The 26,166-nt window shown below is 36.4% G+C and overlaps 1 long non-coding RNA gene across 1 annotated transcript; it reads right to left on the reverse strand.

Annotated features, from left to right (window-relative positions):
* Positions 1 to 387: 387 nt before the first annotated feature.
* Positions 388 to 25,822, reverse strand: LOC139363153 (uncharacterized). Its single transcript, XR_011623074.1, has 4 exons — positions 25,278 to 25,822; positions 23,615 to 23,684; positions 16,428 to 16,554; positions 388 to 521 (listed from the first exon to the last, which is right to left on the reverse strand). It is a non-coding gene; the product is annotated as an uncharacterized lncRNA (long non-coding RNA).
* Positions 25,823 to 26,166: the final 344 nt, after the last annotated feature.

Genomic DNA, 26,166 nt, shown 5'->3' on the forward strand with positions numbered 1-26,166 from the left:
CAAGATAGACTTCATAGACAACATCACATCACACAATTGCAGTAGGTGGCTCTTAAGAAAATCAAGCCCAAATAAAATGTATTTCATTATGGGGTTATGCTTGTAACGCAAAATGTGTTTTAGGAAAGACTAAGTCTTGATGTATTTACTTCTGCATTTGGCCCTTTTCTTTCTCAATTTCAAACCAGATCCAGGTGGGAATATCAAAAGCTAGTGCCCATCCTATGTGTACACCTTGTGTGAGAGCATACAAAGATTTCTTTTTTTTTTCTTGAGTGAATAAACTGGTATTATCCAACATCTCTTCCACAATACATGTATGCATTTTTAAAAAGGGAAGACAAAACTTGACTGCACAGCATAATTATAAGTGGTAATACTTACATTTTCATCCTATTTTGCAGTAAATAAGCCTGTCAAAAATGGGGTTTAGTTTTGTGGTGTGCCTCCCTTCTGTACTGATACAATTTGTTTTGATCCTCTGCTGATGAGGATGGCTTTAGATAGCCATGAGCATCAGTCTGAAACAAAAATTAAAAGTCAGTATATTACATTTCTCCTTCTGTTCTTTCTGCATATTACATTGTTCCATAAGCTCATTGGTGCTGGAATTCTATCTCTCCTTTGGCACAATTTTCCTCTGTGGTATGATGCTATGAATATTTATGGTATAATAAAAATAATATAATAATGGGCATTTTCTAAACTTGTGCTGCATATATCTTCAAACAGAAGCTGGGAGGGCTATATCTGTTACCTCCCACTAGAGCAGATCTTTATGTCCTGTGGAATAGCTGACTGTCTCAAAGACCTTCACTTCCATGTGAGTTAAATGGCTTCCATACTGAAAAATTCTAAGAGAATTTTTCTCCTTCTGTATATAGTTTTGACTATCATCATCTCTGAAACACTGCCAGATTTTTCTTACATTGAGTAGGCTTCAATTGATATCCTTATTCATCCTTCCTATGTCAACTACTACAATTCATTCTTTTATAGCCACCTTAAATCTTTAGGCTCTAAAATTCCTGGGTCCAGAATGCTCTGAGTAGACTATTATCTTGCTCAGTGAAGCGGGACTGCTTCATCCTCACTCCTCCTCCATCACCTTAACTGACTGGATTTCTTTTCATTTATAAATTTAACTCAAATTGTTTTCTTTTTTTCAAATATACTTTAGACTTTCTCATTGCAGCCCATTTCCTTAGCCAGCTATCTGCTTAGCTACACATAATGCTCCTAATTCTTTCTTTTAAAATTGCCACATATCAGTCTCCCATTTATTCTCTACAGTCATAATTCTTATCTATTATATTAATATGATTAGAATTCATTCCATTTACTGTTAATGATCACTGAAAAAGTAGAGTTTTTTTTTCTGTGAACTATTTTTAAAACTCTAAGGTTCCCACCAAATGAACATCTTGATATTTCATTGTAAAATTTGGGGGAATACTTTTAAAGCTGTAAGATACCCACAAAATACTTCAGTTTTTGCTCTGTGTGTGTGTGTGTGTGTGTGTGTGTGTGTGTGTGAGAGAGAGAGAGAGAGAGAGAGAGAGAGAGAGAGAGAGATGCAGAGATGGGAGAAAGACAGAGAGAGAATGCTTTTAATATAAATATATTTTGACAGGGTAATGTTGTGGAGAGACAATTCTCCGTGAGTCTCCTACATTTCTTCATGTCTTATAAGCAGAGGCACTGTCCAACTTTTCTCAGGATTATTATTTCAAAAATGTTAGTATAGTAAACAGCCTAAGTAGGTAGAGAGAGTGTTTTTATCTGAAGCAAAGGTCAGTTCTCTCTTTTTTTTTTCTATTTGCTCTATTTTTCTTACTGTTCAATATAGTAAAAACATGTTTCTCTTTGTGTAAAAATCAGAGATGCTTTCCGCCCACTCTGGAAGATTTGATTTCCCTAACTCATGCTTCCTCTCCTGTAGGGTAACTTATTGCATGTAAAGATGTCACCTGAACCTTGCTGTGCTATCCTATGGAAACTGGAGCTTGGAGAACCAGTATAAATACTGATGTACTGGCTATTATAACCTCTGTAAATAATAAAGCCCTTTGTTTCTTATCCAAGGCTTTATTACTTTTTTTTTCTTTTCTCTGAGTATCCATGAAAGATTGACAGCATAACTTGCTAGTTGAGAAAGATCAAAACCCTTCGGTTTTCCTGGGAATTTGGTGGTAAAAATGGGATGCTGACATAGGCATGTTCTCTGTTTGCAAAAAGAAAGATTAGGAAGGATTAGTCTTTGGGCCAACTAATAGGAATAGAGGGAGGTTCATATATGGTCACCTGCATAACAGTGTCCTTCACTTCATCGACTTTTAATTAAAGTGAGTTGAATAGATAGTTTCAGACAAAGCACTGGGAAGTAGGTACAAAGACAACTACCCTGCTAATTTTTGTGTGAGTGGATGAAGAGAATGCCCTATGTGGTGATAATCCTCACCTCTGCAGCTTTGTAATAACTAGTAGTAAGATTGTCCTGGGGTTTGACAGTAGAAAGTTCTGTCACCTTTCAGACAACAGAGATGCACTGGGGAAGAATTGAGGGAAATTTATTACCACTATGTGCAGAAATCAGGCAAACCATTAAAATTGTGTCTGGTTCACTTGGGAGATGAAGGAGTGGGGCATATAATGCTACTAAGGAGGAATAACAACAGATGAGTGTTTTATGGCTTAGTCTCTCCTGTAGTCTAGACTGTCAAACCTAGAACCTTTCAGGGTTTTGTCGTTGTTGCTATTGTTGTTGTGTGTCCTGACTTCTATGTGGAAACTCTGGCTCTCTGAGGAAGATTTCCGAAACAAAGGCAGACTCCTTGGGAAAACGACAGGTGAGGCATTAGCTACTATTTACTGCATGCACTGGATGGACTTTATAGTGATAATGAAAGTGATCCACTAAGGAATGGGAAAAACACCCAAATAAATCTAGATAAATTCTTGCGGGAAGCCATGCCATCATGGAAAATTATCCTAGGCCTTATGTTGAAACTACACAATCTTGATCTTAAGAGATGTTATTTCTTAAGATATTAAGAGATGTTATTTTGGCAATGGTACTGCAAATGTTCTAGAGTAAGGTGGACTCTAAAGAAAAAGACACCACTCTGTACATCAAATCTAAATAATTCAAAGGAAATAAATTCCACAGCCCCAAACAGAAAACAATGTGGTAACTGAAAACAATGTGGCTGTTGAATCAAGGGGTCCACAAAGCTAAAATAGATGGTGTCAGTAAGGATGATGTTGCTGCTAATACAGGGCATTGGGTGGACTAAAAACATTGGAAGTTCATTTGGTTAAGTTATATGTGGTCACCATTCTGCTCACAGTTGAAGATAAATATGTCATGCCCTCTCATTCTTCCTTTTCCACAACCACATTCTCAGCCTCTTTATGAAGAAATATGATTTTGGGGTAAGTTCTATGCATTCCTGTGCAAAAGAAAGACCTGAGGCCATATGTGCCTGTCTCGGTATGCTAGGTAATTTGGGGGAAGGCAGGAACTCAAACTTACACGGCTCTCTTGGGGAAAGGTGCCCAACTCAGCATCTTGTTGGGGTTCTGTGTGTATAGAGATGCTCCAATTTAGTTAACGAGATTTTTGGGCTGGGTATACAGTGGAGAAGAGCAGCTAATACGGCCTTGTGGATACCACCGTTTGGGCAAATTTAATGTATAGTTGTGGTTTTCACTTTCAACTTCACTGTATAATGATGTTAATGGTTTATATATGGATACTATACATTCTTATAAAATCCTTACTGAATTATACCATTCAGAAAGTGCTATACGGAGAGAAGGACTAGTAGGACATGGAACTCATTTCCCAATTAATCTGTCTATCCTCTTCAGGATAGTCTGACAGAAAAAATATATAATCCAAGGAAGGCACATGTAAGTCACAACCTTTATTAAGGTCTTAAAGGAAGCAAAGATAGTAAGACTTGCAAAATTTAACAATCCCACGTGGGCAATGCAAAAGACAGTGGGAGATGGGGGCTCACAGGTTGTTGATAATTGCAAAATTTATATCCAGTCATTGCTGCTACAGCCTCAAAAGCCATTGCACAGACTGAAGACACTTGGTATGTTATGTTGAATATTGCCAACACTTTCTTTTCTATCCCACTGGCACCCAAGGACAAAGACCAATGTGCCTTCATGCAGGAAGGCCTCCGATATACATTTGCAGTACTCTAAAAGAGGCACCTTGCCATTTGCTATCAGGGGGTGGGCCAGAATAACATTAATGTCTCCATAATCTGATGTCTGAAGTTTTCACTAAACAGATGATATCCTGCTGGTTACCAGTCAGAATTCTCAGTGTCCAGGGCCCTGATTGTTGTAATATTACATTTCTACTAACAAGGGTGGCTACTGAGGTTTAAAACTTCAATAAAATGTAGGGACCTGCTAGCCAAGGAGTATTAATATTTTGGCCCTATATGAGTGCATACTAAGGCTCTCAATCCTATTGGCTGTCAAGAAAAAAAAATAAAACCTACTGTGTCTTTGCCACATCATCTCCAAAAAGAGATCCAGCAATTTATTGAACTCTTTCGATACTGGAGATAGTACATGCCTCAAGTAGCATTCTGCTTGGAAAATGACACTAACTAGTCCACAGATAAGCATCCATTGAGTGGGGCCCAGACCAAAAGCTTATGTTTAAAATTGCCCAGTGAGCTTTGCATGTTTTCTACACAACTGATCTCTTTGAACTATAATTTTCTGTGGCTAATGATTTTGATGATTGGAGTGTTTGGAAAAGCGAAGCACCCCTATACCCACAGGAGTCCCTTGGGTTTTGGATTCATCACCTTGGTGGCACAGGTGCAAAGTACATATCTTTTGAAAAACAGCACTTAGTTTGGCATGGGACACTAGTCAAAACCAAATACCTGATCTATGAAGGTTTTGTGACTTTCCAGCCTAATGTTACCATTTGGGGTTGGATTAACTTGGATTCAGTGATGAACAATGACTAACAAGGAAGGGTTCGACAAACCTCATTTGTCAGATGAAGGTAATACATTCAAGAATGCTATTGGTTTGGACCCAGTGGCATCTTCGCCTTTCATTTTCAAAAGAGGTTAGTATCTCTTTGAGGAAATCTTTATCCTTCACTCTGCCAGCTGAAGCAAAGTGCTGTCATAATGAGGTCCTTGCTTCACAGAGGTTCTCCTAAATTCCTGGGCCTGATTCACTGAAGGCTCATCTCAGCAGGAACCTGACAGTGTCCTCTGGACTGCTACAGCTGTTTGACTGCAATACCAACTATTCAGACTGAACATGGACATTGTTCCTCAATTCAGGATAATATTCCCTTTGAATAACCTTATTTTATGTTTGCTGTCTCTTGAGCTTTTGCTAATGATCTAAACTACTTGTTCTCCTACCTGGTAAATTGCAGACTGACAGACTTGAGAAGCCTCTCTTTAGGACCACAAACTGTGGTAACAAATCACCCTGCTGATAGAACCATCTGGGTCACTCGTAGAGATATGTATAATGAGGATTTGTTCCCTGAGGAAACCAGGTGAAGTCAGTCTGCTAATTGAGCCTGCATTGCTCAGATTTCCACCATTGCTGTCTAGATCCATTCTCATAAAAGACATAGCAACACATTTGTCATTATAGATCGAGCACAAAGTAAAATACCCTGAGTTTATGATGCACAGTCTACCACTGTATACCAGGCATATATATCTTGCCAGAAGTTAATATGTTTGTTTCATAGTAGGAGAGACCACATCACACTGGGCATTCCACTCCCCTGCTATGGCACATTAACTAGACCAGAATGTTGTCTTCTCTCAAGGGTATCAGCAAGGCCTCATAGCTGGTGATTTTTTTTTGTTTTTTCAGATTATAATGCTTGGTCCATGCCTGATCAGCCAAGTTCACACACAATAGTGGCTCTTGTAACTGGTCTATGTCATATTTTCAGATGTCTTGACAATTTAGAGACTGATGCTTGTACTTTTTTTGTCAAAAATGTATACAATAATGGGCTAATATTCAAGTTATACAATGGACCTCCTACATTCCCTAACATTCACGGGACTCTGGTATTGGAGAACATTGGAATGACCTTCTCAAAAATCAACTCAAAAAGATTTCTGACTATACCTTCCTCAACTTTTCCTTATCCGCACACTTTAATAAAGCAGTTTGGCTACTGAGTGTAGCGCTACTTAGAAACATCATTCCTTTTCAGTTACTTCCTCTGTAATGATCAGTGTGAAAAAGATGAGGTCATGTAATCATATTCTGAAAGTTTGAGATTCTGCTCTGATTGTTACTGGGCATGATACTTGTTACTTTCTCCCAGTAGCAATCCCAAGCTGGACTGATTCGTATGCACTCTGTGTGGCTCCCTGGGCAAAAGGAGGCCTAAGGGATTCAAACTTAATTCTTATTAAACCACCTAGACTCTTTATGAAGATTAAAATAGGACACAGATCTTTTATGCTGGCAGAGAAAGAGTAACAACTTTGGCACCTAGAGAAGGAAAATCTTAGACCCCAGAAGCCATGGATGAGGTAGTGACATTAATAATTATTATTTTTTTCTTTCTGACCACGCCTGGAGCCCTCCTCAAGAAAAATTACCTTGAATGGCTCTCCTAAACTGTAACACACACTTAAATTTAATTGATTTCTGTGTCTGTAATGCCCCTTGGTAATCTTCCACTAGGCAGCCCTGATGACAAATTAATTTCCATTTATTTTATCCTTACCAAAAAATCTATCAAAAGAGCAAATGATGGCCCTAGTCCCTATATTTTCCAGCAAAATTTCTATCAATAATTCTAGTTATCTGCTTCACCCCGTTCCCATTGTGATAGTTTTGTCATTTTGTGGAGTAGAGAAAGTCATCTGGATGATAGTGAGAAAATACAGAACTGAGTAGACCGACTGCCTATGACCTTACCTTCAGACACATTAAAGAGACTCAGTTACTCAAACCAAATTGAGAAACCAAGCAGTGCCAGCTGGCCAGGAGGCGATATTAGAGCAATGTTAACCTGTGCTCTTACATTATGTAGATCCCACTTTGATGGTCTGGGTGATTGTAAACAGCACTTTATTTTTAGGGGTGCCACATGTACTCTTGGGATTGTATTTCTTTTGTAAAAGCCAAGCATTCCCTTTGTCTCTCCTCCCAAAATGGTGATTGTCACCTTAAAAGTGGCCATAGCATACCTTCAAGTGTTTAAGGAAACACCCGCAGTAGATCACATAGCCCTCAAATGACTGCCCTCTCTCTACAAAATGAGCTATACTTGGTTACTTAGAGGTGCTTCCCAGGAAAGCTGACTTGCTATTTATACCCACCCTACAGGCAGGTTTTCCTGCAATAGGAATCACCTAATTTCAAAAGGTAATACAAATTTTGTCTTTGATATTAGTTAAAGTGATCAAGGCACCACCTTGGTCCTTGGTCCTGGGATATATCTGGTTTAGTCTTTACTGAGTGAGCATGCTTGTTATCGACAATTTTTGCCCTAGATTTTCTCTTTGCAGGCCAAAGCAGAGTCTTCTTATTCTTTAACACATCCTGTTGTACCTGGATTAGTGCCTTGGGCCAAGTGGGAAGGTCAATATGGAAAGTTAAGGAGAGTGACACCTGGATTTCTAAAGTAGATCAAATGGTTTATGAGATTTGGTCAGCTGGTTGAGTCTGGGACCCTGAGGAGCACAGCTGATGTCAATACTACAGATTGCCTCATAATGCTGCTCAAAGTCCTAATGATCATAACCTTAATTAAATGCTGTATGAGAAAAAATGAACACATTTAGTTCCAACCTCTATCAGTCACATTAATTAGTGTGACTGTCAGACTGGTGTACTCATAGAAAAATTTGCTGAAAGTTAAGATAGCATTGAGTAAAGAAGACAATATTGCCAAAAAACAATTCTGTATATGTCTCACATGTGTCTGCACATTTAGAGAAAAGAGGTAATAATAGCCATTGTTCTGGACTATCATTTCAAGGGAGATTGTACAGCAAAAGACTAAGAAGGTAATGATAATCTCCCCCTACAAAGTAAAAGACAAGTTTTGTTTATTGTTCAGTATGACAAAGACAGTATTTTTTGGGGGGAGGCAAAGATCAGGCAGATTACTGCCCATCCTTAAAGATTTGATTTCCCTAAGTTCAGACTTCCTCCTGTATAATGTAAACCACTGCGTGTATGCAGGCACTCAGCTCTCTTAGCTTTAGCCTGTGGAGCGCAAAAATAAATGCTGATATTCTGACTGCTGGTATTGCTATTAGTAATAAAGTCTGCTGTTTCTGGCCCAGAAATCTCCTGTCTTTTGCCACCACACATAAAACTGTGGCAAGCTAAGTTGTCATGTGCATAGGGTAAAATCTCAGACCCTTCTAAGTTGTTGACAAGTATAATATTCCTAATGTCTACTAATTATGATTTCAGTTACTTTGTAAAGAGTGAAAAAAAAATTAGTCTAAAGATCTTATAGCTACCATTTCCAATTGATGCTGGACTTTAAAATTATTAAGTGAGTAAATTAATGTGATTATGTAGTAAGTAACTCAGTGCTGTCCTTAAGAAAGATTCTGGTTCCCACTAAGGACATTTATTTTAATATCTTAAAGAAACTGATATAAGGTATAGAAAATTCCTCACAACAAAAATTGTTTCTTGGCATTTGTGGATAGTTTACAAATCTATGAAATATTTAATTGAGAACCCTCACTCTATTTGTTCATATATTTATAGGATACATGAGGTATTTTGGTATAGAAATGCAATGAGTAATAATCACATGGTGGCAAATTGGGTATCCATTACCTCAAGCATTTATCCTTTGTATTATAATCTAAGTATACTCTTTTAACTATTTTTAAATGCACAATTAAATTATAATTGCATGGTTGTGCTATCAAAAACTAGGTCTTATTTATTCTTTAACTGTTTTTTGTACCCATTAACCATTCCCATATCCCCACCACCACTCCATCACCCTTTCCAGCTTCTGGTAACCATCTTTCGATTCTCTATATCCATGAGTTCAATTGTTTTCAGTTTTAGATCCCACAAACAGGTGAGAACCTACTATGTTTGTCTTCCTGTGCCTGGCAACACTTAACGAATATAATGCACTTCAATTCCATCCATGTTATTGTCAATGACATAATCTCATTCATTTTTATGACTGGATAGTACTCCATTGTGCATAAGTACCACATTTTGTTTATTCATTCATCTGTTGATGAACACTTAACTTGCTTCTAAGTTTTGGCTGTTGTGAACAGTGCTGCAACAAACATAAGAGTGCAGATATCTCTTTGATATAATGATTTCCTCTCTTTTGTGTCTGTACCCAGTAGTGAGATGGCTAGATCGTATGGTAGCTCTATTTTTAGCTTTCTGAGGAAACTCAAAAACCATTCTCTGTAGTGGCTGTTCTAATTTACATTCTTGCCAATAATGTAGGATAGTTCCCTTTTCTCCACATCCTCTCCAGCATTTGTTATTGCCTGTCTTCTGGATATAAGCCATTTAACTGGGGTGAGATGGTATCTCATTGTAGTTTTGATTTGCATTTCACTGATGGTCAATGATGTTAAGCACCTTTTCATATTCCTTCTTGCCATTTGTATATCTTCTTTTGAGAACTGTCTATTAAAATATTTTGCCAGTTTTTTTTTTTTTTCCACTGTGTTATCAGATTTTTTCCTAAACATCTGTCTGAGCTCCTTATACATTCTGGTTATTAATGCCTTGTCAGATGGGTAGTTTGCAAATATTTTCTCCCATTCTGTGAATTGTCTCTTCATTTATTTAACTGTTTCCTTTGCTGTGCAGTAGCTTTTTAACTTGCTGTAATCCTATTTGCCCATTTTTGCTTTGGTTTCCTGTGCTTATGGGGTATTACTGAAGAAATTTTTGCCCAGATCAAGGTCCTGAAGAGTTTCTCCAAGGTTTTCTTGTAGTAATTTCATAGTTTGATATCTTACATTTAAAGTCTTTAATCCATTTTTATTTGATTACTGTATATGATGAGAGATAAGGATCTACTTCATTCTTCTGCATATACATATCCAGTTTTCGTCATAGCATTCATTGAAGACACTGTCTTTTGCCCAATATATATTATTGAACCTTTGTCAAAATGAGTGCCCTGTAGGTGTGTGGATTTGTTTCTGAGTTCTCCATTTTGTTTCATTGGTTTCTGTCTGTTTTTATGCCAGAACCATGTTGTTTTCATTACCGTAGCTCTGTAGTATAATTTGAAGTCAGGTAATGTGATTCTTCCAGTTATAATTTTTTTTTTTTTTTTTTTGCACAGGATAGCTTTCATTATTCTGGGTCTTTTTAGGTTCCATATAAATTTTAGGATTGTTTTTCTATTTCTGAGAATAATGTCATTGATATTTTGATAGGGATTGCATTGAATATGTAGATTGCTTTAGGTAATATGGAATTTATAACAATATTGCTTCTTCCAATTCGTGAACCTGGAAGAGCTTTCCATTTTGGAGATCCTCTTCAATTCCTTCTATCAGTGTTTTATAGTTTTCATTGTAGAAATCTTTCACTTTGGTCAAATTAATTATGAGGTATTTAATTTTATTTGTGGTTCTGTAAATGGGCTTACTTCCTTATTTCTTTTTCAGGCAATTCACTGTTGGCATACAGAAATGTTACTGAATTTTGTATGTTGATTTTGATCCTACAACCTTACTGAGTTTGTTTATCAGTTTGAATAGTTTTTTGCTGCAGTCTTTAAATTTTTTCAAATACAATATTATATCATCTGCAAACTAGGATAATTCAACTTCTTCCTTTCCAATTTGGATGCCCTTTATTTCCTTCCCTTGTCAGATACCTCTAGCTAGGATTTCTAGTACTATGTCAAATAACAGAGGTGAAAGTGGGAATTTTTGTCATGTTACAAATCTTAAAGGAAAGACTTTCATTTTTTCCCCATTCAGTATGATACTAGCTGTGGGTTTGTCACATACAATTTTTATTATATTGAGGTGAGTTCCTTCTATACCCAGTTTTTGAGGTTTTTATAATGAAGAGATGTTAAATTAATCAAATGCTTTTCAGCATCATTGAAAAGATCACGTGGTTGTTTTCTTCTTCATTTTGTTGATATGAAGTATCACATTGATTGATTTGCATATGTTGAACTATTCTTGCATCACTGGGATAAATCCTAGTTGATTGTAATGATTTTTTAAATCTATTGTTTAATTTTGTTTGCTAGTATTTTGTTTGGAATTTTTGCATCAATATTCATCTGATATATTGGCCTGCGGTGTTCTTTTTATGATGTTTCTTTGTCTGCTTTGGTGTCAAGGTAATACTGGTCTCATAGAACGAGTTTAGAAGTGTTCCCTCCTCCTCTATTTATTGGAATAGTTTAAGTAGAGTCAGTATTAGTTCCTGTTTACATGTTTGGTAAAATGCAGCAGTGAAACCATTCCTGGAGACTTTTTATTATGGCTTCAATATCGTTACTTATTATTGGTCTGTTTAGGTTGTGGATTTCTTCATGGTTCAATGTTGGTAGGTTCCATGTGTCCAGGAGTTTATCAATTTCCTCCAAATTTTCCAATTTTTTTGCAAATAGGTGCTCATAGTAGCCACTAATGATCCTTTGGCTATCTGCAGTATCAGTTGTAATGTCTCCTTTTTCATCTCTGATTTTATTTATTTGGGTCTTCTCCTTTTGTCTTCATTAATCTGGCTAAAGGTTTGTCAATTTATCTTTTTAAAAAATCAGTATTATTTTGTTAATCTTTTAAATTGTTATCTTCTTTTCAAATTCATTTATTTCTGCTCCAATATTTATAATTTATTTTATTCTACTAATTTTGGGTTTTGTTGTTCTTGATTTTTTAATTCTTTATAATGCATTATTAGGTTATTCATTTGATTTTTTTCTACTTTTTGATGTAGATACTTATGGCTATAAATTTACTTCTTAGTGCTTGTTTCATTTGAATCTCATAGGTTTTGGTATGTTCTGTTTCCATTGTCATTTGTTTCAGAATTTTTTTCAATTTCTTTCCTAATTTTGTCATTGACCCACTGGTCATTTAGGTGCATATTGTTTAATTTTCTTGTCTTTGTATAGTTTCCAAAATCTCTTTTTATTGATTTCTAGTTTTATTTTCCTGTGGCAGAGAAAATGCTTTACATTATTTCACTTTTTTTCAATGTTTTAATACTTGTTTTTTGACATAACATATGGTCTGGTCTATCTTTGAGATTGATTCATGTGCTAAGAATAAATTTTGCAGACTTTGGATAGAATGTTCTATAAATATCTATTAGGTCAATTTTTCCTGTGGTACAAATTAAATTCAATGTTTCTTTGTTGATATTCTGTCTGGGAGATCTGTCCAATGCTGAAAGTGGGGTATTGAAGCCTCCAACTATTATTGTATTGGAGTCTATCTCTCTCTTTAGCTCCAGTAATATTTGTTTTATAAATATATATGAGTGCTCCAGTGTTGGGTGCATATATATTTACAATCATTATCTCTCTTGCTCAACTGACTCCTTTATCATTATATAATGATCTTCTTCATCTTTTCTTAATAGTTTTTGTCTTGATTTCGATTTTGTCTGATATATGTGTAGCTAATCCTGCTTTGTTTTGGTTTCTATTGGCATGAATATCTCTTTTCATCCCTTTATTTTCAGTCTGTGTGTAGACTTTTCATAGGTGAAGTGTGTTTCTGTGGGCAACATATCATTAGGTCTTCTTTTTTTATTCATTCAGCCACTCTATGTCTTTTGATTGGAGAGTTTAGTCCACTTACATTCAATGTTATTTTGATGATGAGTAGAGACTTACTCTGGCTATGTTGTTATTTATATTCTATTTGTTTTGTGTTCTTGTTTCCTTCCTTCTTGTCTTCCTTTTAGCGAATGTTATTTTCTCTAGTGTTGTGCTTTAATATCTTCTATTTTATATTTTGTGTATCCGTTATATGTTTTTCAATTTCAGTTTTGCATGAGGGTTGCAAATGCTATTTTACAATCCCTTATTTTACACTGCTAACAAGTGAACACTGATTGCATAAACAAACAAGCAAGCATGCAAAAGAAAACTATACAAACTCTACACCTTAACTTTGTCCTCTAACTTTTTAAACTTGTTTTTTCTCTTTATGACTTATTGTATCATGTCTTAAAAAGTTGTAGTTATAAAATTTGATTGATTCATCATTTAGTTTTTCCCCTTTAGTTTCTCTACCAGGATTATAGTGTTATGATATTCTGGTTTTTCTGTGTGCTTACTATTGCCAGTAAATTTTATATCTTCAGGTGATTTCATCTTGCTCATTAACATTATTTTCTTTCAGATTGAAGAATTCCCTGTAGCTTTTCTTGTAGGACAGGTCTTGTGTGGATGAAATTCCTCAGGTTTGGTTTGTATGGGAAGGTCTTTATTTCTCTTTCATGTTTAAAGGATATTTTCCCAGATATGCTATTCTAAGGTAAAAAGTTTTGTTTGTTTGTTTGTTTTAACTCAGTACATTAAATGTCATGCCACTTTCTTCTGGCCTGTAAAGTTTCTACTGAAAAGTCTGATGCCAGATGTATTGGAGCTCCATTGTATGTTATTTGTTTCTTTTTTTGTTGCTGCTTTTAAGACCGTTTCTTTATGCTTGACCTTCAGGAGTTTGATTTTTAAATGCCTTGAGGTAGCCTTCTTTGGGTGAAATCTGCTTCATGTTCTATAACTTTCTTGTACTTGAATGTTGATATCTTTCTCTAGGTTTGGGAAGTTGTCTGATGATATTATTCTTTCTTTTTTTACTTTTGTTGTTCTTGTATTGTCAAATGAGATAAAATATGCAAAGAATATATAATTTTGGAATGTCATTTGAAAATCTGAGAAATACATCTTCTGGCTTTTATGCTTTAGAGTGAAATAGAAAGTTACATTGTACAATTGTTATGAATGTGTGTTTTTTAAGAATGCAATATTCAATAATTTCAGACTATAGACATAACAGGTTTTCTTAAAAAAGATTACTCTTTTGAATAAACCTTCTACCTCTATCACTTTCTCTACCTTCTCTATAAAGCCAATAAGTTTTAGATTTGCCCTTTTGATGTTATTTTCTAGATTTCGTAGGCCTTCTTCATTGCTTTTCATTCTTTTTTCTTTTGTCTATTCTGACTGTATCTTAAATAGCCTGTCTTTAAGCTCATTAATTCTTTCTTCTGCTATTGAGAGGCTCTGACAACTGACATTCTTCAGTGTGTCAACTGGATTTTTCAACTCTAGAATTTCTACTTCTTTTTAATTATTTCAATTTGTATGTTAAATTTATCTGATAGAATTGTGAATTTCTTCTTTGTGTTATCTTGAACTTCTCTGATTTTCCTTAAAACAGTTATTTTGAGTCCTCTGTCTGAATGGTCACATATCTCTGTGACCTCCATGAGGTCAGAAAAATTCTGTTTCTCTAGAATTGACCCTGGTACCTTATTTTGTTCATTTGCTGTGATCATATTCTCCTGGATGGTCTTGTTGCTTGTAGATATTTGTTGGTGTCTGGCCATTAAAGAGTTAGGTATTTATTGTATTTTTTGCAATCTGGGCTTGTTTGTGCTCGTCCTTCTTGGGAAGATTTTTCAAGTATTTGAAAGGATTTAGGCCCCAAGTCCAATAATGCTATGGTTCTTGCAGACTAGAAGAGGTACTTCCTTGGTGATTTTTGGATAAGATCAAGAAGAATTCTCTGGATTACCAGGCAGAGTCTCTTGTTCTCTTAACTTACTTTCTCCCAAACAAAGTCTCTCTGTGTGTGTGGTGAGCCACCTGAAACTGGGCTGTGGAGATGCAAGCACCTCAGTGGTCACCACCACTGAAACTACACTGGGTCAGACCTGAAGTCAACACAGCACTCAATCTCACCGACGGCCCACTGTAACCTCTACCTAACTACCACCTATGTTCAGTCAAGATTCTAGGGCTTGGCAATTGGCAAGTGGTGAAGCCAGCCTCATTTCTGTCCTTCCCTTTTGGGTAGTGAGTTTCCTCAGGTCCCAGGTTGGTCCAGAGATTCTGTCTGGAAGCCAGTGTTTGAAGTCAAAAACCTTAGAAATTTACCTAATGTTCTATTCTACTGTAGCTAAGCTGACACTCAAACCACAGTACAAAGTCTATCCTGCTCTTCCTTCCCCTTTTCATAGGCAGAGGAGCCTTTCCCTGTGGCCACTGCCATCACTGGCCCACAGGGGATTCTGTCAGGTCACTGCTGATGCTCACTTAAAGCCCCAAGGGCTCTTCAGTCAGCTTGTGGTGAATGCTACCAGACCTGGGACTTAGGCTTCTGGCCCAGGGAAGGTTCACAAACCTGACTGAGAGCCTAAGCCTGGACTTAGGGACCCCAACAGCCTGCTTGTTGCTCTATCCCACTGTGGCTAAGGTGCAGGACAAGACCTCTTACTTTTCCCTCTGCTTTTATCAAACAGAAGGAGTCTTTCACTGTAGCCACAACAGTTGGGAATGTGGTGTGTCTCACCTGAAGCCAACATGTCTCACAGCCCATGGTCCATCATGTACTACCTGGGTATCCCTCCTGGTTGTTCAGGACCTACTGATTAAAGGAGCCCCAGTAGGTGATGAATCCTGCCAGGACTGGGTCCTACCCTTCAAGGCAGCAGATTCCCTTTTGGTTTGGGGTGTGTCTAGAAATGTTGTCTGGGATCTAGAGTTCTGGAATGGGGGCCTCACAACCCTGCCCAGTGCCCTATTCTATTGTGGCTGAGCTGGTATGCATGATGCAAGGCAAAGTCCTCTCTACTCTTTACTGTCTTCTCCTCAAGCAGAAGGAAAGAGTCATCTTCATTGCTATCAGTTGTGCTGCCTAGATTTGGGAAAATGGTGTCACAAGTATTCCTTTGGCTGCCCCAGCTCTTGTTTTACCAGATCATGTGCCACCCTAGTCCTCTGGCTCTGAGCCCAACCCAGAACTAGGCGTTGCTTAAGAATTGCAGTCCTTGTTTCTTACACTGCCTTTCTGGTTTAGCTAGGACACCAGAGAACTTTGGCCTCCATTCGCAAGGCTTGCCAATACACTCAAGTTGCAACCACTAGAATGGGCAATTTGCCTCTGTCTAGGGCCAGTCTATGGCTCCCTTCAGGCCTGGGAACTGGCTAAGCCCAGCATGTCTTTTCTTTCTGCTGTGACAGGGCAGTATGAAGTTCAGTGTGAGGTCCCTCAGTCACTGCCCTGTTTCTCACTAAAGGAGACAGACTCTTTTTGCCCCACAGGACCATGCTGGGAGATGGGGGAGGCATGGTGTTGGCAATTTAAGACTGTCTCTCCTACCCTCTTTAATGCCTCTCTTTCAGCAATATCAAGCTAAAACAAAGTACTGTGATGGCCTACCTGATTCTTAATTCTTGTGACTGTGCTTTCCTCTGTTTAGGTAGTTGTTAAAATTTTGTGTTCCTACAGGGGGATAAAAGTTGTAGACTTCTGTTCCACCATCTTGCTCCACTGCCAATGGCTATTACTGAAAAGTCAAAAGATAAGTATAGTGAGAATGTGGAGAAAAGGAAACTCATATATTATTGAGAGGTATATACACTAGTAAAAACATTATGCAAAACAGTATGGAGGTTTCTCAAAAAAATAAAAGTAGAAATACCATATGACCCAGTAATTCCACTTCTGTGAATATACTCAAAGGAAATAAAATCACTATCTCAAAGAGATCTCTGCATTCTCATGTTTCTTGCAGCATTATTTACAATAGCCAAGATATGAGAATGACCTAAGTGTCTGTCAATTAATGAATGAAGACATTTTAGTGTGTGTGTATATATGTATAAAATATATACATACAATGAAATATTACACAGCATTAAAAAAGAAAGAAATTCTGTCATTTGCAACAACATGGATGAACCTAGAAGACGTTATGCTAAGTGAAATAAGTTAGACACAGAAAAACAAATACTGCATGATTTCACTTATCTAAAAAAGTTGAACTCATAAAAACTGATTAGAAGGTTGGGTACCAGGGATTCAGGTTGGGGAAATGGGAATATATTGGGGATATATAATTGCAAATAGGTGATTGAGGTGGGGGAAATGGGGATAAATAATGGGGATACATAATTACAAAAAGTTTACAATTGCAATGATGAGATAAATGATTTCTGGATTCCTAATGTACAGCATGATGACTAAGGTTAATAGTAATGTATACTTGAAATTTACTAAATCATAAGTAGATGGATATGTTAATTAACTTGATTTGGAAATCATTTAATAACATATATGTATATCAAAGCATTACATCATTATATACATAGATAAAATATTTGTCATGTATATCTCAGTAAAGCTTAATAAAAATGAGTTGTGTGGGCTAAAAATGAACTTGAGAAAATATTTAAAATTTTCTTCTTTGCTAGTATTAAGAAAAAGTACTAAGGGTAGGGAAAGGTTATTAGTTTGCTATCACTCAATCCCTGCTGAGCAGAGTAGAACAGGAATAAAAAAAAAAAGGGAAGTCAGCTCTATAATCCCAGCTGCAAGCTGATGAATCAGTCAGTGATTAATTGTTGCTACTAGTAATTGAAATAATCATATTTCAGAGAAGAAAAAAAAAGCATTTGGTCTCTAAAATATATTTGCTTAAAAATGTATTGCTGTGATATTATTGAACTTTTAAAAAGGAGGTATAAAGATCTTCATGCAAAGCTAAAAGGGATGTGATTACCAAAATCACTCCAACATCTGGTATTATGTCTTAAAAACTCTCCTCTGACTGTCAAAATCAGTAGTTCCCCTTACACAAGCCCTCTTATTTTCTTACGGACTTTTCTTTTAAAAGAGAGTTTGCTTTATAGAGAACACAGCATAATGTAGAATGCAAACTAACAACAATAAAAATGACAATATACATTGCCTACATTGCCTAATTTTCAACAAAGCAGTGAGTTTATGTTTACTCTCCCCCACAAAATGTTCATGCTTTTTAATTGATGTTAGTGTGATTCATTTGACAGAGTTTATCATGCTCCAAATTCTAAGTATGTAGGACCCTACCCTAAGAATTCTAGAGTCACTGTCTTCAAGGAGTTTACTCTTTTGTTGTAGAGACATAGAATATCTATAAAATGTTAATAATAGCACATGGAGAACATAATCACTAGAAAAAAAAACTTTCAAAAGCTGGAAATTTACATTTAGTGAGTGCTTAACAACTTCTTCAGTCTGTCTACAAAGTTTTCTTTTAACTAATCTGTAGAACAACCCTGAGATGAAGATATTCTGTCAGTTTTAAATGAAGAATAAATAGGTTCAGAAAGGTTAAGTGATTTACTCAATTTCACATTGTCAGTACATAGTAGAACCAATTTTCAAATATGATTTTGGGTCCATCTGATTGCAAAAACAAAAGACAGAAAGAGAGAGAGAAAGGTAACTTCACATTTTAAATCCTTCGTGATAATAAAAGTCTGAAAGAATACCATTTACAGAGCAGAAAAAATTGGAAGAAAAAAATAAAATGGGAGGAAAGATGAATTTGTTGTTATATTATTGTTTCTGAAGCAAGGCTAGGGCATATAAATATAAATGTCCAATAAACAGAGACCATTTTTTAAAAATTCTAGTTTAAAAATATGTTGAGGGCCAACCACAGTGGCTCATGCCTGTAATTCCAGTACTTTGAGTGGCCAAGGTGGGAGAATCACTTGAACCCAGGAATTTGAGACCAGCCTGGGCAACCAAAAAAAAAAAAAAAAAAAAAAATTGAAATTAGCCAAGCATGGTGACATAAACCTGTAGTCCCTCCCAACTTCCCAACTTCTTGGGAGGTTGTGGTGAAGGATGGCTTGAGCCCAGGAGGCTGAAGTTGCAGTGAGTCAGGATTGTGCCACTGCACTCCAGCCTGAGTGACAAAGCAAGAACCTGTCACAATAAAAAATAAATCAGGACTGGAGATGTGAATATGGTACTTAATTGTGCTTCAATGTGGACATGATGAAAAGTCAATAAATGAGCAACTATATTCTTGATTCCACACAACTAGATTATGTCCCTGAGCAGTTTGAATTCTAGAGAGTATGCAGAATAGTTGGCAAAAATGACTGTAACAATCTCTCCCTTGCCTGCAGGTACATGCTACTCCTCATGTTTTAAAAAAAATGGAATTTATTTATCTTCTCCTTCAATCTGGATAGGCTTTGGATTTGATTTAACCATGTGGTGGAAGTGAGATTGTGCTTGTTCAGGGCCTAGACTTTAAGAGACATAGAACCTGATTATTTCATTATTTTGCTATCCTAAGGCTTCTAGAAAAGAAGTCTAGGCTATCCACTTGGAGAAAGTGGCCATGTGAATAAAAGGACCCCAGCAGCAGCCCAGCACCATGGTTCCTGACATGTGAGTAAGGTCACCTTTGATCCTATACCCCAACTACCACCTGAATGAGTAGATGCAGCCAAGATCACAGAGCACTGATGAGCCATCCCTGACAAGTCCTGCTCTCATTCTTGGAAAACAGAATCCTGACTAATAAATGGTTGCATTTTAAGCCACTGAGCATTAAAGTAGTGTGTTGCACAGTACAGCTAAGAATCAGAAGGGGACTAACAACAATTAGTTTATTAAATATTTGCTTTCCTTCTTGACAGACAATGAAGCATTCCCATAAGAAACATAAAGCAGGTTGGGGGCGGTGGCTCGTGCCTGTAATCCCAACACTTTGGGAGGCCTAGACGGTGGATCACGAGGTCAAGAGATCGAGACCATCCTGGCCAACATGGTGAAACCATGTCTCTACTAAAACTACAAAAATTAGCTGGGTGTGGTGGTGTGCACCTGTAGTCCCAGCTACTCAGAAGCCTGAGGCAGGAGAATCGCTTGAACCTGGGAGACCTAGGAGGTTAAAGTGAGCCAAGATTGCACCACTGCCCACCATCCTGACCACAGAGCAAGACTCTGTCTCAAAAAAAAAAAAAAAAAAAAAAAAGAAGAAGAAGAAAGAGAGAAAGAAAAGAAAAGAAAGGAAAAGAGAAACACGAAGCAAGGCTTAAAGATGGAGAGCTACCAAGGAAGTGGTAGAGAAGTATTTACATTGGGTGGTCAGAGAAGGCTTCCTGAAGACATAACATTTGAGCAGAAAAGGAAATTAGAGAACTAAATGGGTAACAGAGATGAGTCACAAACATCAGAAAAAAAAAATATATATATACACACACACACACACAAATGTTTTCATGATATGTTATAAGCAATATATTCAAATCAGATTCACCATCCTTCCTATATTGGCATCCACACAGATTGCCCATCCCGTCATCTCCTTTTGTCTGCATTACTATTTATCTTCACAAATCAATTTAGCTGTCGTCTTCTCCAGGAGGACCTACCTGACTTTCTAATCTGGATAGTGCTCTCTTCTATGTCATCAGAGCTCCCTCTGTTTTCTTCTATGGCAGTTTGTAATACACAATTAACCTTAGAGCTCTTAAGAAATTCTAACTTCGATATTCCCTGCAGTACGCACATTGCAGGTAAAATGGCAATGTTTTTCTGCCTCTACCTACACTACATTCACTATTCTTTCTTTGTTTTATTTTATTTCCTAATGGTTCCTAGTGTAAACACTTCACCAAAATTTTGATTAAATCAAGAAAAAAAGTTTTTGACCAATGGCTGCTTAATCTGTCACCGAAAAGTAGCAACAAAATCAAGCTTTTATCAACCAGAAAATGTATTGTGCTTCCTTTGGGAAAGTAAACAAGACAGTAGACATAGAAGCCTCACACAAAGGGGGAAAATAAACTGAAGGATTTTAAGAGTAACACCTGTCAAATGGAGCAGTAATGTGTATGGTTTGACAAAATAGGCTGGTGACTGTCAAAATAAATAATAAACCTTCCAGCTCTGACTAATGACTGAACTATGCTGGAAGACTTGAGGGAAGCATCCAATAAAATGCAAAATTGAAAGAAAAATTGGAACGGCCGGCATAGCCTCCCAGCAGCTAAATTTCAAGTAATTTTGGAAAAACACAAACCATTCACCAGGTTCCATGGCAGAGGGAAAAGTTCCAAAAACTCTTCTGATTGAGCATTCTGCTTTAGTTAGGAAATCACATCTCTTCTGATGGAGTGCCAAGAACTTGGTTTCTGCTTTTTCAATACAGAAAAAATCCTGCCGTGACTGTGACATTCTCTGTGCAGACATTCAGCTGACTGCCAATAATATCATTAGGGAAGAACAGCTAGAGCTGGACCCCTTTATACGTAGAGTGAAGCAAACTGCAGAAAAGGCATAGATCCAGGGAAAGCCCATCTCTGATACCTTTCTATTTTCATTTCTTCCCAATTCAGGTACCTAATTTTCTTTATTCACAGCTCCTTAGAAGACCATCTTATTTTTCCTTACCAGCAAACATAGATTTTCTTACATTATTATAAAGAAAACTGGCCAAGTGTCTGCTGATTATGTTATGATCCTTTCCAGGGGCAGTTTCATTTATATAAATTGTTTCTTGAAGACCCAGAAAGCCTTGATAAATTTCTGTTCTAGAATTTAATAATATATCACAAGTGGAAGAATGCATGATTAGTGGAAGAATTTTAAGCATCTAAAAAACACAGTTCTATAAAAGTCATCTTTTTTCAGAAACTTTCTACTTATCTCTCAAGTTCAAGATAGCAGAGGTGAGTACTGGTTTTCCCTCTGTCTGACTCCTTTAATTTTGTCTTTGTTTCCAGGGTCAACTATGCTCTAGATTCCCTCTAGCATAATGAAAGAGAGAGGAGGAAAAACAAAGTATCTGCTTTCAAGTGGGGACCATTTCTAGGTATTATTTAGCCTGTAATAACATGGCTTGCTTTCTTATTTAATCATTTGTATTTATGTTCTTCCACTATTTATTTCTCCTTCGTGTCTTTTATGCATTAGATTGTATTGAACCTAGTTCCAAATATGTTTTTTCATAAAATTTGATTACTGTTATAAGTTAGCAAAGTTGATATGTGAAATAAGCTAAATATAAATCTAAAAACATATATTTAATGTTTGTTTTTTCTAACTTAAATATATTTGCTAAAATCTGTAACTAAAAAACCTCCTAACCATTTTATTTATTTTAAGAACTGTCTTGAAGAGTTACAGTGGTCTAAAAACTGCATTTTATTAATATATTATTTTGATAGCTATACTTATGAAAGCAAAACATCAAGACATTTTCTGATTACAGAATGAATATTTGAATTCAAGACCATGCCAGATATATGGCTAGCAAATGGCTGTCAATGTGTCCTAAGTGAAGTGAGAGGTTGGCTCTCTCAAATACCCATGAGTCAGAAATGGCAGGAATCAGGATGCCTTTGCTTCTTTCCCAGTGATTTCAACATTCTAGGATGATTTGATTCAACAACCCATTGATTGATCCATTCTACTCTGTTAGGTGGTTACCCAACCCAGTCACCATCATGTCCAAGGAATCCTGTACTTCCTGAAGCAATCATTCTGCTTGGCAGGACTCTCTTCTCTGAAGCTTTCTCTGCTCGTTTTTCTTGCTGCCTCTGCAGGGTCAGTAATGTGTCTGCCAGTAAAGTGTTGTCTCTTTCCATTTCCTATTCCCATAACTACAAGGAATAGAAGCAGTTCCTTGGTTGAGGAAAGAGTATTTGTCCATTAATAACCACACTAGTCTAGCATTCAAATCCCTCGTTGATACTTAGGTCATTTTTAACTTGGACTACTACAACCACATACTGTGCTGTCTCCAAGGCTTTATTCTTCTCTCCAGTTTAAAATGATACGCACTCTACAGTTCAGATCATTTTCTAGATGCATTTAAGTTATGCCCATGGGAAGAAAGAGACTGAGCTTGGCAATATTGCATATAGGAAGTGTGGTGTGAAATGCAAAGACATGTCTAAAAGAAGCATTTAAATACACTATATGATGACAGAAACCCAGCTTAATAGTTTTTTGCACTCCAGGAATCAAGAAATTCCAATACATTATTACAATTTTAATGGCTACCTTTGACAAATTATGAGAATTTGATCTGCCTGGATCCCACCTTATTACAAAGTTATTAAAAACATTTTGTGCAATTTTGCAAAGTAAAAAGTCACTGAATACTACTGTTATGTTGTTGTTTACTAACTTCTACTTTGATGCAGCCAAATCCGCAAAGAAATTATAGGAAGCTCCTTGAGCAATAGGTACATTGTTTGTCAAATATACTGATAAGAAGAAAAAGCAAAGAAAAATAAAAAAGTAAAAAGAAAACGCACACACCCAATTGTCTGCTATCCTGGGAAACTCTGTTTAATTTCCTGGCATCTGAGCCATTTTTGTAACTTATGTTTTGGAATTACTATAGGCCTGTACGAAAGAGTTAATTCATTACCAAAAGGTGAGCCATTTCCTGTCTACTCAATTGTAGCATCAGACTAAGTACTATTTTATCAAAGGAACATTGGCTGTCACCCAGCGTTAATCATTTTCAGAACAATTATGATTTACTTTAGACATAAGGCTGATGAATCTTTATTTCCAGATTCCATTTTGGCAACTTTGAGCCTTACCTCATTTATAAGACTATTACTGAAAATAGTGCCTCTCCAAATTTTCATCCTTCATTATTTTTGTTTCTCCCTAAAAAAAATAAAAAACAAAAATACAATTAATTACATTAAAGTTAGTTAGCCAATGTGATTGCCAATGCTAGCTTAAACATTATTTGTATATAATCTTACACAGATTTGGAGCCTATAGAGATCTGAATGACTGTGTGCTTTTACACATCTTTTAGCTAAATTAAAAATCCAAAAGCTAAATCTTGTGTTCTGGGACAGCATGTGAATTTGACATTTCCTGGCGGCAATTAGAACCAGAAACCATTGAATAGACTATATTCATTCATTTAAGTGGTTTGTGACTGTGAAAGACTAAATATTTACAATGTCTTTTATCCTTGGATACAATATAATGACTTCATCATTTTAATAGCCTTTTACTCAAATGTGGTTGCATCCCGGTTAGATTTTAGACATGCATTTCAAATAGTTTGGGTCTCTGTAATCATTTCAATGACTCCCAAGATTGAAAAACAATATATTGCAAGAGTTCAAGGCTTTGAACTTATTATTTTAGTTTTGATTTATGTCTTCTCTCCTGAATTTTGCACTGTTTACCAAACTTTGCTCTAAATGTTCAGATAAGAGATATTTGTGCAGAGTTGGTCAGTGGAAGGTCATTAACAGACACCAGGCATATATTTATAAATGCAAGTCTATGTACACAAATAGGGATTCGGCAACTTAATGTGAGTGAACCAAGACAAAACCATAGCAGTCACTATAGAGGCGATTAAAACAATATGCCCCCACTGAAAGCTATGGAAATAGCTTTGTGGTACCTATGAAAACACAGTATTATCCCATTAAAGCAAATATCTAGTTTTTTTTTTTTTTTTTTCTACTTTTAGACAGTCCTAACAAATGCCAGAATCTCTTTGTCTCATTTCAGAATGAAATTGATTTGTGTATTCTCTCCTATCCCATGTAGGGTAAAAATTAAATCTGGTTTATTTTCAACATAAAAATGTAGAAACAACATTGCTTCATTTTGCATTCGGTTCTAACAATCACAAATATTTATGTTTATTAATATTCAGTCTTCTGAATAGCAGGAAAGTAAAAATACTGACTAACATAGACATGACCAAAATAAATTTGTGATTACTTCCCCTACGGTGCAGAATGGATATGATCGCTTAGAACTTTTGTACCAAGACTTTTTAGAGGCTCAGCTCAGAGTAGTTGATCCCGATGATTATTTTATGAACCATTATCCTAAAATATTTAACTAAAATGTACAATAATTTGGTTGGATCATCTGTCAAACCATAGTTTATGAGGTTAGATGCCAAATGAAATAAATAAAGGCTAAGGAATATTTTGGTTTGTAATACACTGATACTTAATGGATGTTCAAAGAAAATCATGTTCAAAGGGGTATCTTTTTTCTACCGCCAAGGAGAAAAATATATGTATTTTGGTTCTTTACCTGTTGATGGTTCTTCACCTGATAGGGTGACTTAACCCTTCATTCCTGAAAGGTCTGGGCCATTTGTAGTTCTGCCAGAATTGGATTGTCACAGTTTTCCGTTGACTTTAATTGTAGGGTATGATAATACTAAGAGACACACTAAGAAATCTCCTGGATTTCAGACATACCCTTCCTTACCTTTATTGAGGAGGATTAGTTCAATTTCCCCTTCATGGTCAGGATTAATAATCCCAGCCAACACCACAACTTTCTTCTTGCCTGTTGACTCAAAGGCATGAGGAACCCAAAATGGCGAGGTGGCAGTCTTAACTTCCAATACAATGAAATCATTGTTGTGTCTCCTGGTAGAAGCATTTGTTTCTGTGGAACTAAGACCTTTAGGCTGACAGAACTTAAAGCTGCAGAAACAGGAACCAAAATTTTGCTAGCGGGTCACCAAGGGTAATTGTGAGTGATGCCACTCCCATTTCCACTCCTTGACTCCTAGACCTATATATCCTGGCTATCAGAGAAACAGTACCATATAATGACGCTGAATCAGAGCCTTCTGGAGAATCTTGCTCCAGCCCTGAAAGGTATTATTACCTAGCTGGTGCTGTAATTCAGTCTTCAAAAGGACATTCCATCATTCTATCAAGCCAGCTGCTTCAGACTGGTGGGGTACATAGTAAAATCAGTGAAATCCATGAGCATGAGCCCATTCTTGTACTTTTTTTGCTTTGAAGTGAGTTTCTTCCTCAGAAGCAATATTGTATGAAATACAATAATGGAAAATCAAAAAAATGACTAGGAGGTTATTGTAATTATCGAGAACAAAATGATCCACAACTTATGTTAATTTGATTGTCCTGAAACAAATGAAGAAGGAATGAGTTTGAGAGAGAGATGTGGTAAGATTAATAGGATCTTCCCATGTAGAGATGGGGAATATAGGTAGAGTAAATAATATGTTAGTGCATTGAGTATATGTAATATACAAAATGTGTATAATTCTCTAAGCATGTGCTTAAATTTCTATGAGTATGAGACGTTTCCATTACTCTAGTGTGCCTCTCTGTGATGTTTG

Source organism: Macaca nemestrina, chromosome 5, assembly GCF_043159975.1.
Source record: "Macaca nemestrina isolate mMacNem1 chromosome 5, mMacNem.hap1, whole genome shotgun sequence".
NCBI classification, from domain to species: Eukaryota; Metazoa; Chordata; class Mammalia; order Primates; family Cercopithecidae; genus Macaca; species Macaca nemestrina.